This window comes from Cupressus sempervirens, chromosome 3, assembly GCF_028749045.1.
Source record: "Cupressus sempervirens isolate cs-2001-9-10 chromosome 3, ASM2874904v1, whole genome shotgun sequence".
Lineage (NCBI taxonomy): Eukaryota > Viridiplantae > Streptophyta > Pinopsida > Cupressales > Cupressaceae > Cupressus > Cupressus sempervirens.
Genome location: NC_143120.1, coordinates 228581064 through 228594428, shown reverse-complemented (window position 1 = coordinate 228594428; position 13365 = coordinate 228581064). Strand labels below are relative to the sequence as shown.

General features: G+C 37.3%; 1 protein-coding gene across 5 annotated transcripts in view; it reads left to right on the top strand.

The window, feature by feature from the left end:
- The window catches only part of FLDH (NAD(P)-binding Rossmann-fold superfamily protein), a 127520-nt gene that overhangs the window by 54680 nt on the left and 59475 nt on the right, over nt 1–13365 (top strand). The gene's annotated exons all lie outside the window — the stretch shown is intronic.

Here is a 13365-nt window from a genome sequence, read left to right as displayed (position 1 = left end):
CACCCATCCCAGTACTACTCCAGCTCGAGCGCGCTTAACTATGGAGTTTCCTCCATGATTAAACTCAGTTTGCTTGCAACCAATTCGCAAAACCTTCACCAAGTGTTGTGCCTTATGAACCAAGCATTAAAAGCTCGAGGAAGATCAGGTTGAGAATGGGGTAAAACTAGAGGAGTATGATTAACATTATCCTTGTTCCTTTGAGTCTTATAGCCATAGGTATGAGCAACAATGTTATATGACTCATTCCTATATCAAGAGAATTCCATGAAAAGATGTAAAGAGCTACCACCTCATGATTTATTGCGTGTGGACTTTACCTTCTTAGGAGAAGAGCTAGCCACAATCATGCAAATGACTAGTCTCTTGGGCTTTGAAGGAGCCACTAAGACTAAAATAACATTCATGGACTCACTAGGCCTCAACAAAGGAGTCCTTTTACGCAAAAGGTGTTTGATAGACTTAAAGTCATGATAGAACGTACCCAACAAATTGTCTAGGGCATCATCCAACATGTCAAAGCCATCCTTACAGAATATTTTGTCAAATGCATCAAATCCTTGAATGAGGAGATCCGACATAATAGCATTCATTTTGAGTTCACCAAAATATAGAGCAAGTGGTTTGCTACCTTCCATAAGAGCAAACCTTCCTTATGCTACCTCACTTCTACTAGCATGTAGAGCTAGGGAGGAAGACTAAGCTAATTACGAAATACCTTAAAAAGAATGAATAAATAAACTAAATGTAAGTACAATAAACCAAACTAATACCAATATCTTACTATCATGAAAGATAATACAAAGTGGAGCCAATAACTTATAAATTACAATGGCTATGACTATTTTGATGTAGAGATAGGAAATACCAAAAATAAAATGTTTACTGAGTGAATTTGCAAGTCTCAGCCTCAAATGACAATGCACTATGGGGACGTTTGTGCACTACGCTTTAGTCCCACTTACTAGAAATCAGAGAGATAAATAACTTGAAGGGCCCAAAATCTACCACTTTTATTTACTTGTTCATCACTTGGGCACATAGAATTAGGGAAAATAGTTGGGGCTGTATAGAGGTTTGCCTCAATTAAAACCTCGCTTTGGTATTCCCACCTCCATGGACAGCTAGATAGATGCAAATAATAAACCAAAATGGAGACAAGCAATAGAGATAACTCCTTGCCTATTTTGGGGAGAACCCTTACTACACAAAAGACAAGCAATAAAAACAACCCTTGGTTGAGGAAGGGAAGTCATTATTGCATAATGATTAAATATAAGACGAGTAGTAAAAACGAACCTCGCTTGAGGGAGAAAAGCTCTTACGACCCAATGGATTAGTAATCCATGACACAGTGAAGTATGATAGGTCAAATAGAGTAGACTAGTACAATTAATACTGCAAATAAGCAAGAGTTGAGGACATGCAATGTAGATCTTCTCCAAGTTGAACCAAGAGTGATATTGCCCACAAAATCTAGTAGAGCATCGTTGTGTGTGTGTGTGTGTGAGAGAGAGAGAGAGAGAGAGAGAGAGAGAGAGAGAGAGAGAGAGAGAGAGAGAGAGAGATTCATTCCTTTTGTTGGACTCATCACAAACTATGTTGTTTTCTAACTTTGATCCTCGTGATGTAGTTTTGTTGGAGGTTCTTCATTCCTTCACCATCACTCATTCTACTTCTTTCTTGGCTTCTCAAAGTCATTCGTTCACCATTTAATCGTCTAGGTACACTGTCTTCCTCGTTTGTGTTCTTATGATTGCCAATATTGTCTTGTTTTGTTTATCCACATCCAACATACTAATACCCTTTTTCTTTGGTCAATTAGTGTCTTTGTGGTCTCTTGGTCCACCTCATTTACGTTATCTTTCTTGTTTTGGCAATCTCTCACAAAGTGTCCCCATTTGCTAAATTGTTATCTTTGTTTGATAGGATGCCCTTAAGAGTCATATTGTATTTGATTTTGCCCTCATTGATTTATATAACTATTAGGCAATGCATTATGTGGCTTTAATAGTGTATTCTTTGTGTGAAGAGTACTTGTGTACTTCAAATTATATGGCCACTCCTTCATGTAATAGCCCATCACTTGGCAAATCCCACAAAACATCTCTCTTGCACAATTGCCTTTCACGCGCCCTTCAATTTCGTACTTATATCCCTTTGTAGGGCTTTAACTATTTTGGATTCTTTTTTGCTACTACCTTCATTACTCTCGTCATCGTTTGTTTTCCTCTTCCCTCAAGAGGATGTTTTGTTTTCATTCTTGATCCTTGTTGCCCAATTGCATGAATTGACATGCAAGGACAGAGGCACCAGTTTCATCTTTTGGTCTAGTGAGGGAATTAGTCCTTTAATGAATCATCGCTTCTTTAGTCTATTGGCTGGCTAGTTCTCTAAGATTTACTTGCAACTCCTTGAGCCTATAATTTAAGTTTGTACATTCTTATATTTGTCTTCTTTGGTGTTGTAAATTTTGGCGATGATTACATTGTCATCCTGTAGAACTAGACCTAGTTCTCAAATGCCTTCTTCAACATGTCCCAAGAGATTGTAGATAAAGCCTTAATTTATGTGAACCAATTAATGGATATACCTTGTAGCGTTGCTGGAAACACTCTTGGACCTCCTATTCTCTTCCATATGTTTTGGCACATCTTGTAGTGCCTCATGGGATCCTTTGATGAGTTCCTCACGAAGGTCACTAGTTTTTGTTGATCTACATTCACACTTGTTGGAGTTACCATCTTTATTGCTTTCTTACTATCTTGTGTGTTGGACTCAGGTGGACTCTTTCAATTGCTACATTCTACTAATTTCCTTGCATTATCTTCCACACATGTGATCTCTATATTTTTGCCTCCAACTTGCACTCTAGGTACTTTCATCTTTTGCCTTGTTCTTGTACTCCCTCCATTTGGGGGTCTTTAATTTGGGTCCTCTAATTCTAGGTTCCCCTAAGATGTGGATACATTATCATTGCGGAGGTATATGTCTACCAATTTAGAATTTCCTTCCTTGTACTCCTCACTTTATATAGATTATACCAACATTTTGTTTGCTTGGTCAACAAAGTTGAGATATGTTTTGTTTGGGAATGGTAAGTGTCTAACAATTTCCTTCTACTCAGTCCTAGGACAATTTGTGCCTTCTTCGCTATGTGGTTTCCTTTCCTCCTAACTATGACTTCAACCAACACTTTGACCTTTGTTCTTAGGTCAGGATCCAACTTGGAATTATCCTATTGCATTTTTCTCAAATATTTTGCATGATCTTCTTCTTTGTTCTCTTTGTTCCAGAATCCTCATTAATCATCCAATTGTTAGGTCTTGACCACCATCTGAACTCTGTTGCCTTCATGGGGTCTAAAGGCACGAATCATGCATTTTTGACCTGATTTCTTTTGAGGCAACAATGTGAAATGTTTATTACTATATGTAATAAATTAGATAAATGAAGTAATAACAAATATGATAGTGTGTACTAGATACATTAGTAAAATATGTCTTCGTTTGCTCATGAAACTATTACATAGAAGACGAGAGATGGTCAACCAAGGATTAGAATTCATGCAACTATGTAATGCCCCCCTGCTAGGAGGCTGTTGATTCTCAACTATTAGCATATATCACTTTGTGTTTAAATCAGACTGAATTAAGAAACAATGAATGCTTCATAATACATGTGGCAATTAACATACTTAAGCCCCAATTATTTCTCTCCTAAACTCAACCCTAAGGAGGATGGAGATATATTTGTTGCAAGGTGCTTGACACCAATCTACATGTAGGCTACCTCAAGGCTTCATACCCCTTCCATATCCCATCTTGGGATTAATCTAGCTTGCAAGGATTTACTCTGCCTCCCCTTAGGCAACACCAACATCTCCTCTTAAGAGGCTATAGTAAGTGATTAAGGATAGGCTATGAATATATTAATATCTCATGTATTATAAATATAGATAATATATAACTGATATAATTTTTATTTCACTTTTATTAACAGGTATAAATGCTACTACAAATATATATATATATATATATCAGACTACTTCCCTAGTCCAAACCAAGGATGGTGGAGATACTATACTAGAGTGCTTGGAAACCAATCTACAAGTAGGCTCCCTAAAGGGTTTAGGATGTCGTCCATATCCCATTTTGGGATTCACCTACCCTGTGAGGATTTGCTCCAACTCTCCCTACACAAACCTTCTATCCTTAAGATGGCATTAGCAGAAGACTAAGGACTAGGCCATTACTTATATTGGTCTTTCATGTATTATAAATGTATATGATCACAAGTTAAAATAAGCCTGACTTTCATATAAATCTGGATTCTAATAATATGCATATATTCCAAGATCATAATGTGGGTATTTGAATCTTCTATGTAATTTATTACTTATTTAATCCCCTCTGACCACTTTTTCAAATGAACCTTTTTCCCGTTATATCCCACAATGTGAGAAAGGTCACACCTTTTCATCATAAATGCACTTTGGCAAGAGAGACAACCTTTCACCATTAGCATCCTTGAAGGAGTGCAACTCTTTATTATTTCTACCCCTTGAAAGGGACACGACCTTTCACAATCAGATCTGCACTTATTATTTAAACCAGATCTGTACTTTTGATTCCTCCTTCAATGATTACAGAACAAACTCTTTTTTCCTTTATCCTTTTTCGATCCCCATTTCAAATGAATCCTTGTCCCTTCTATATCTACCCATATGAGGGAGAGGTCACACCACTTCATCATGTCTGCCTTTGGCAAGAGTCATAACACCTCATGATTATAACTCTCTAGAAGAGTCACAACTCTTCTCAAATACAACCCTTTTTAAGAGACTCAACCCTTTGTAATTGCTGCTTTTTGAAAGAGTCACTTCCTTATTTTCTTCGCAATCCTTTTTTAAGCTCCTCTCCTCTCCTCTTCTTCTCTTCGTTCCTCCATACCTTTTCAATTGAACTCTCCTCCCTTTTATGTCTTATTTTGAGGGGGTCACAACTCTTCATTACATATTTCTTGACCTTTAATTAAAATATTATTAATTTATAATATATTATATTTTATTATTGTTATTTTTATTTTAATTAATTATAATAAATATTTATTATTAAGTTCTATTCAGAAAAAGGATATTATGAACTACATCGTACTACCTTCCATGATGATAAAGAACCCAAAACAGTTGCCAAGAGGAACACAATGCCAACCCATCAACACTTGTAACTACCTGAGAGTTACAACCAACTTAATATGAACAACTAATACATTTTCAGATAACAAAAATTATCAAACATAACAATAGGCATTGCATGCTGACTACATGCTTACCATGATTTTATTTTGACGTAAACCTATTGCTTGGAATAGATATGTTAGGGAGTTATGATTTGGATGTTTTGGGTGCTTCTTTTACATTTTTTGACCACTTTGCGATCCTCAATTCTTCCCTTGGCTTTGACCTTCTATGCAATTGTTTCACTCGTAGAATTTTTGTATGCACCCTTGGCTCAACTGCTTCTCCTTTGATTGACAGCCTTTTGATGCTCCAAAGTCCACTTTTGTACAATATATGATGGAATGTGACTTTGTCTCCCAACTTTCCTCATCTAGAGAAGGTTGTTTTGACTTTCCAACTTGACTCTGCTCTTAGGAAAGGCTTCAACTTTGGAATTGTATAGTTGCTTTTTAATTTTACTCAAGTGTTGACCACAGTCTTGTCCTTCATTCCTTTGCTTGATGATCCTTAAAGATCACTTGTTCTAATGGTCTTGACCACCTTGTGGCCTCTTCTCTCCTTTATTGGAATCTAAGGGCATGAATCACTCAAATCTGACCTGTCTATTTTTATCAAAAACCAAATGTTTCCTGCTTTGTTGGATGGAATGAATACGTGAATTGATAATAGAGATGACGATACATACCAGTTACAGAAATAAAGTATGACTTTATTTTACACATGAAACTATTACATATTAAGACTGGAGATGGTCAACCGAGGATCAAAGTCAATCCAACTGGATCATACTGCCTTCCTTGATGATGCACAATCTACATAAAAGACTTGACAATTGCCAAGAGGAACACAACTTGCTTTAATTTTAAATTGGAGTGCCTAAATCTTTGACTTTCTGGTTACCATGACTTTCATGCTTGTGATTCTATTTATTCCTCAACCTTTGCCTACAGTGATGTGGGGGGCCTCCAGAAGTTGTACTCCTATAACTTACAATTGTCTGCCACCCTCTGACCCAGCAAGGGAAAGCAGTTGTTGACTTTGTTGATGTGACTGTGTGTTGTATGACAGTGGTGTCTGAAACTGTGCAGGTTGAGCTGCCACTCATTTTATATGAAGTTTTTGTTTTATATTGTTGATCCTTTCTTTTAGGTTGATTTTGCCACCAGGTTAATCGGCGAGTTTCAGTATCTTCCTTAACATTTTCCTTTCAACTCTTTTAGATATTCTAACGTTAGAAATCAAAAGATAGTACTTCTTTGGAAATGAGGTATTCTCTTGTAACTTTTCGTCTAGGGTGGTCCTAGATTCTTTCTACCAACTTTTTGTTGAGAATTGTAGTTATAATGTTCTTTTGATAGGAAAACTGAGGGTCCTATATGGGTCCTTGCTCTTTGAAAAATAAAATCACAAGTACAATAGGGGCTAGTGGAACTGGGGAAAGGTCACCAAGGCATAAATAATCAATGATAAACAAATTTCACCAAGCTTGCAAGTTTGGTATTAGGAAAAACCTCTAGTACATCTCTATGACCTGATTCAGCCCTCCTGGCGGGTTACGCCCTCGAATGGCATTCTACTCAGAGCACTTTCTTGAGATCCGAGATGGTATCATTGTTTGCCCCTCTTATTTGAGCCACCGTTGGTGTCATGCCCTCTGCATTGTCTTGGGATCTTTTAGAGTCGGAGCCCACCGATTCCGTTGCCAAACCGATCACCACCTTTCCAAAGAGGAACGTATGTGTTGCCTTTGTACATTATCAAAAATAGAAACGGAGACCCATTTTATCTTCAGATGTCCCATCTACTATGAGATCGGAGGTAGATTCTATTGCCTCTTCAGAGATTGGAGATCCCTTTCGGCTTTTTTCAGTTATTCTGACCAGAGGTGTCTGGCGCTCTCTCTCCGGGAGGCCTCCCAGCTCAGAGATCACACCTTACAGCTCTGGTTCCCTCAGCACCAGACCTTGGATCAGCTTATCACGGACTTCTTTCCTCCCATGACCACTTTTGGGGGTAGGAAACGACCTCACCTAACTGTCTCCGGTCTCACCAAATCGGTCAAACCTCGGCTTGGGTTCCTTAGACAGCAGCACCCTACCCCCACGATTATGTAGCGATAGAGACAGAGATGATGCCAGACCTAGACCCTTGCTCGTCCTGGCCTGTATCCCTCTATACGGGATTTTTTTGTATCAAGAAAGGATTGACAGTCCTTCTCGGTTCCTTTTGCTTGTCTCTTTCCCTTGTTGTGCGCTCTTTCTTCGATTACCATTTGGTGCTCCTGCTGGTTTCTTTACTAAACTATTGTATCTTTTAGTTGCTTAGACCCATGTTGGTCTCTTGTTGGACATTAATATCATTTTGTTATCTTATCTTATCTAGCAAGACAAGACAACAACCACACCTCAAAAACAACTGCTACAAAATTAATAGGAGAGCACTTTAATGAGAGGGGTTTGGATTAAGTTTTTCTTCCGTAGTTATCACTTGTATTACTATCAAGAAAAATGAGCCTCTTTGCATGAGAGACACAATTCTTTGAAATAGATGGTAAGTTGTAAAGACTTGAGATTGCCAAACAATATTTTCTCAAAATGACACTTAGGTGCTCCATATACAGTGCCAACTCTTGGCAATAGAGAGCCAATTCACCATGCGTTTTAGAGAGAGAATGAGGAGTTGTTTTGTGATGTCCCAATTTCATCCTTCTCAACTTTGAATATATATTTTATGTTCATCTTTGATAATCCAAGAGGATTCTTTTGATATCTCTTATATATTTATCAAGCTTAAAGGGGTGCGACTCTTTAGATGTCCTTAGTTTAATTTTAATTTTATTATTATTATATTATGATTCAATAATAGTTAAACTATTTATTATAGAATTAATTTATATTATATCATTTTCAATAATATTATTTATCATTTATTTAGTTTTTTAGTATTAACATAATATCAACTTTATATCATTATAATGATGTATTACTATTGAGTATATATATGAATATATAATATTATTATATTGATATATTCATATGTATACACTATGTTATATTATATATAACATTATATTCATTTATTATTATATCAGTAGTCAATAATATTACATTCAATAATGTATGTTGATATTATTTAATATCTTTATTATTTATTAAACCTTTCTCCTAGGAGGAGGAAATTATAATTATAGTTCTAAGTGGGGCCATGCTAAGTTACCGATGCGTCGGCCCAAGAGGGGGGTGTGGATGCGGATGCAGATGCGGACTGGTGCGTGGATGCGGGAGGAGGCATGGTGGATGCTGCTAGGAAGCTGCGTTGTCTCTTGGGGATGCACACGGGGTGCTCCAGAGAGCATTTAGAGAGCATCCAGGTGCATCCCGTGAGCATCCGATTGTTTCCACCATCCAGTCACTTAAGTGACTTAAAAAACATGTGCTCTAAATGATATTTTATTGTTTTTTTTCCTTCTATTTGCCTCACAACCCTAAAATGGCCCTAAAAGAGGCCATTCATTGCCCATTCTTCCCATTTTGTTTTCAGCTGGGTTCTCTTCTCATTTGGTCTCCATTGTGGAATTCTGAAAGCAAGGTCATTAGTTTTGAAGAGGATCATTCATAGGGTGTCTATTGAGCTTCCACAAAGGATGAATAAGCTTTCAAGGTAAGCATATAATCCATTTCATGAGTTTTTTAGTGATTTTTTGAGTTCTTCATGAATTTTTCAAGTTCTAGAAGAATTTTTTCAAGATATATATATTTTTTGTAAAGAAATGGAGTAAGTTATTTTAAACATTTCTAAGTTAATTTTTTCTATTTTCTTATTAGATTAATGGTTTCTATTGTGCAAGAATGACCACTACTGATAGTCAAAGTTCAGCAGCAGGGCGAGAACGAAGTGATAACTTCAATATGGATGTGGTATCTCCATTATGGAGACACACCACAGATCATCACAACTTTCCAGAGGTGGGTCATACATTTGGAGATGCAATGTATGCAATAGTAAAACATTCAACAACTCCTATTCTCAGGTGAAAGCTTGTTTTATGGGCCCTACTATTAAGGAAATAGCTCTGTGCGAGGGAAGTAAAGATGGAAAAAGGTTGAGTGATGCACAGTTAGCCAGATTCATAAAAGAACAACAGGCTGCTGATCGTTTAGTGAGCAAATCAAAAACAAGTTTGTACAAACCTTCATCTACAAAGAGCAAAGTGAATGTGCCCACTGATCATGTTACATCCTCCAAATATCCATTCTTGGAAATGGGAGAGGAGGAGGATGAAGTAGAAGTTATTACCTGTAAAAGAGGTCCGTTGGATCAAGCATTCAAAATGGAGCCAAGAGAGATTGTTGATGAAGCAATTGCACATTGCCTTTATGCCAATGGTCTTCCTTTCAATTTGGTAAGATTGCCAAATTGGAGGGAAATGGTTGCAGCCATCCTTAGAGCACTAGCTGATTACATTAGCCCCGGGTATGGAAAGGTGCATACTACTCTTTTGCAAAAGGAAAAGATTTCTATAGACAAAGCTCTTAAACCAATTAGGACATCTTGGAAAACTTTTGGCATAACTATTGTATCTGATGGATGGAAAGACACAAGCAACTGACCATTGATAAATGTGATTGCAATGTCCCCCAAGGGGGCAATGTTTTTGAGGGCTATTGATTGTGAAGGACAAGTTAAGGATTCACAATTTATTTCTAGAATTCTCATTGAGGTAATAGAGATGGTGGGTAGTGAGAATGTGGTCCAGGTGGTCATAGATAATGCTACGAATTGTAGGGGTGTAGGTGCTTTGGTTGGGTCTTGATACGACCATATTTTTTGGACATAATGCACCATACACTCTCTCAACTTGGTCATGCAACAAATTGGCACCCAAATAGATTGGGTGAAGCAAATATACCAAAGAGGGAGAGGAGATACAAATGTTTGTGACAAACCACCACATGTCACAATCTATATTCAGATTATTCTCCAAGTTAGAGTTGTTGAAGGTAGATTTAAAATTATGATTATTTAGTTTCATTTATTTATTTTGAATAAGTTTTATATTTATGTTCAATATCAAATTTCTTGTTTATAACTTCGTTCTATATTTGATGTCATATTGTCAACTTACTTATAGGTAGCTGAGACTAGATTTGCATCTCATACTGTTGTTTTGAAATGACTCCTCAAGGTGAAATCAGCATGGGGCCAAATGGCTATTTGTAACCAATGGGCTATATGCAAGGCTTCAAATTCAGAGAGAGCCTTGAAGGTCAAGGGTATGATCTTGGATGAGCATTGGTGGGCTCGTGTGCAATTTGTATTAGATTTCATCGAGACTATCATGACTATGTTGTGCTTTGCTGATATAGATGCACCTTGCTTGGGGGATGTGTACAATGGCATGGACACCATGGTAGAAAAGGTAAAGCTTTCTATACAAGCACATGAGACTAACCCCATAGAATGTGAAGCCTCGTGCAAAATGGTGGAGGATATCATTAATCATCGTTGGGAGAGGATGACTACCCCATTGCACCTCATTGCATATGCCTTATCTCCAAGGTACTATAGCCAACAAATACTTGCTATGCTAGATATAATTGCACCATATGTGGATGAAGAAGTTGCTATGGGTACTCCATTGCATTTGCAAGACTCTCCCTAGATGATGAAATACACAAAAAGGTGAGGCAAGAATTTGGCTTATTTGCTTTAGGATCAAAACCTACTCTATTTGCAATAAAGGACCAAAATGACATGGGAGCTATCACATGGTGGTACATGTATGGTCAGTCATTCAAGCATCTACAACCTCTTGCAATCAAGATCCTCTCACAATCAAGTTTTCATTTATTTATTTATTTAGCAATTGTATTCTGCACTTTCGTGTTTAACATTCTCTAATTTGCTTTTCATTTGTATGTTTAATTTTAAAATTTTAAATTTTTATGAACACTATTTAGGTTGCAAGTTCTTCTTCTGCTGAACGGAATTGGAGCACAAACTCCTATATCCATTCAATAAAGCCAACTGGTTTGGCTCAGAGAAAGCTGAGGACTTGGTTTATATACATACCAACTTGTGTCTTTTGTCACGTAAGGAGGATGGATACAAGGAAGGGTCAACCAAGCTTTGGGATGTAGCCCTTGAACCTGCAGACTTGGATGCAACACTTTAGGATCTTACTGTGATGACGGATGATGATGTTGATAACATCATAACATGTGCATCTAGCACAATTGGAACCATGCACGGTTCAAATGAATTTGCAAGTGTTTCAGCAAGAGGAGATGATGAGAATGTGGATTTTTTTGAGAATCCTTATGATTCTGAATGACTAAATGTGATTTGTAAATCTTGAGCCGTGACTCTTGATTGATCAACATTGAACCATGAACTATGTTTTGATTTTGGAATTCAAATTGCATTGGAATCTTGCTGTTTTGATTACTGATATTTCAATTTAATTGTGATAATGATTCAATGAATGGTTTATTTTTGTATATTTGATATTTCTTGTATTTCTTTGCATACATTGTCATAAATTATAGTTGACAACTTTACATATGTGTGTGTGTGTGTGTGTGTGTGTGTGTGTGTGTGTGTACGGACGCACCCAAATGCGTCTAAAATCCCCCAATAAAAATCCATGCATCAGCACCCTGCACCCGCATCAGCATCAGAACCAGAATCGGTAACTTAGGGGACATGAGATATTTTGAGCTCAGCAAATTTTTCCTCCAGCAGCAAGTGATGAAGGGCTGCCTCAATCTCGTGCAATCCATCCTCAGATCAGTAACAAATAGGAGATTGTTTTTGCTGGGCAGAATACAACTCAAGATGCATTCCTTGGTTTCAGACTCAGGTGATTTGGAGCTTAGCTGATTGATGAAATACCTGACTCTGAAGCTTTGCTGCTTGATGAAACTCTCCAAAATGGAGACCCTGGTTCAAGGAACTTCAGTATTCTCTATCTTTCCCCCGCTTTGACAAATTTAAATGTTGCAACATCAGGAATCCAGAAAGGTTTACTAGAACTTCATTGGGAGACAATGACACTGTAGGTAGAGTCCTTGAATAAATGTGGCAATCATGTTTCCAAACTGCCAATAAAGCACAGAAACAGACTGTGAGAGTTTCCAAATAAAACACAACAGAAATAAAAACAGCTAATTCTAGCTTTCCTACATGAGCATTCTGAAGGCATGTGGGAGGTGTGCACTTAAGATATGTGGTGGTCTAAAATACAAAACTAAAGATATGAAGTCCATATGATAGAGTGGGGAAGAATGAAATGTAGGAAGAGTCATTTTTTTGACAGGTGGAAAGTTGACCTGAAGAAGAGTCTAAAGATACAAATCCTCTTGGAGATCACTAATTTTTGTAGAGAAGTTTGCAAGGAGATCTGCCACCCAATTGCCTTTCCTGCAACAATGGCCAAAGGAAATAATTTCAAAATTATGCCCAATTAGTTTTACTTCCTCAGTGATGTTTGCCCATCTCCAATCTTTCAAGGAGTTATTAACCCATTGATATCAGATACTTATTCGGGAGTCCCTTCATACAACCCAATGAAACAAGCAAGTTGAGACTTTCCAGTACAAACAAAGCTCACGCTTCATCATTTTATTAGGGTCCCCAAAAAGGATCCCCTAGGATAGGCCTGAAGAAGAGTGCACCGTAACCTGCACCAGCCATGCTCGCTTTGCTTTTAGAGTGCCATTGAATTACAATTTGGGCAAATCTACATGGTGTGATTTCCACAGCACGGCTTGATTCTTAGAAATCTTATCAATTACACCATTAACGGGGCCAAATGCAGTTGTAATGCTAGTGACATATTAAAGGATTATTTCAATAATCAACTTTCTGTTGTATTTGTTCTCCTCAATCTCCAGAACAATGTTCTGCATTAGGCTGTCATATAACCTGAGCTGGATACAAATTTCTTTATGTATTTTTCAATCTTCTTTGATCTGTCAATAAGTGAAAGCTTGAAAGTTTGATTGATATCCTTTTATGCCATTTGTTATATTTTACTATTCTCCCTTGTTGCCATTCACCTGTTGATCCCTTCAGAATTGAGTTGCCCACATGCCTTCGAATGACATACAAATCGTAAGCCC